The sequence below is a fragment of the Vombatus ursinus genome, unplaced genomic scaffold (assembly GCF_900497805.2).
Source record: "Vombatus ursinus unplaced genomic scaffold, bare-nosed wombat genome assembly UNPS02001896.1, whole genome shotgun sequence".
In the NCBI taxonomy this organism is placed as follows: Eukaryota; Metazoa; Chordata; class Mammalia; order Diprotodontia; family Vombatidae; genus Vombatus; species Vombatus ursinus.
In genome coordinates this window covers 1-631 of record NW_020941674.1, presented here as the reverse complement: position 1 = coordinate 631, position 631 = coordinate 1, and the positions used below count along the sequence as shown (strand labels likewise).

Here is a 631-nt window from a genome sequence, read left to right as displayed (position 1 = left end):
CAGAGAATTCATACTGGAGAGAAACCTTATGAATGTAAGGAGTGTGGAAAGTCCTTCAGAAGTAAAGCAGATATTACTGTACATCAGAGAATTCATACTGGAGAGAAACCTCACGAATGTAGTGTATGTGGGAAGTCCTTCAGGAGGAAGAGGAATCTTGATATGCATCAGAGAATTCACACTGGAGAGAAACCTTATGAATGTAGTGAATGCAAGATGGCCTTCAGATGTAAGGAACAACTTACTGCACATCAGAGAAATCATACTGGAGAGAAACCTTATGAATGTAGTGAATGTGGAAAGGCCTTCATGAATAAGAGAATACTCACTGTGCATCAGAGCATTCATACTGGAGAGAAACCTTATGAATGTAGTGAATGTATGAAGGCCTTCAATAGGAAGGAAAGCCTTACTCTGCATCAGAGCATTCATACTGGGGAGAAACCTTATGAATGTAGTGTATGTAGGAAGGACTTCAGGAGTAAGCAACAACTTACAGTACATCAGAGAATTCATACTGGGGAGAAACCTTATGAATGTAGTGAATGTGGGAAGGCCTTTAGGAGTAAGGCATGTCTTACTGGGCATCAGAGAATTCATACTGGAGAGAAACCTTATGAATGTAGTGAAT

At 40.1% G+C, this 631-nt stretch overlaps 1 pseudogene; it reads left to right on the top strand.

Annotated features, from left to right (window-relative positions):
• Window positions 1-625, top strand: part of LOC114048197 — a 6435-nt pseudogene extending 5810 nt beyond the window's left edge.
• The last annotated feature ends 6 nt before the right edge of the window (window positions 626-631 follow it).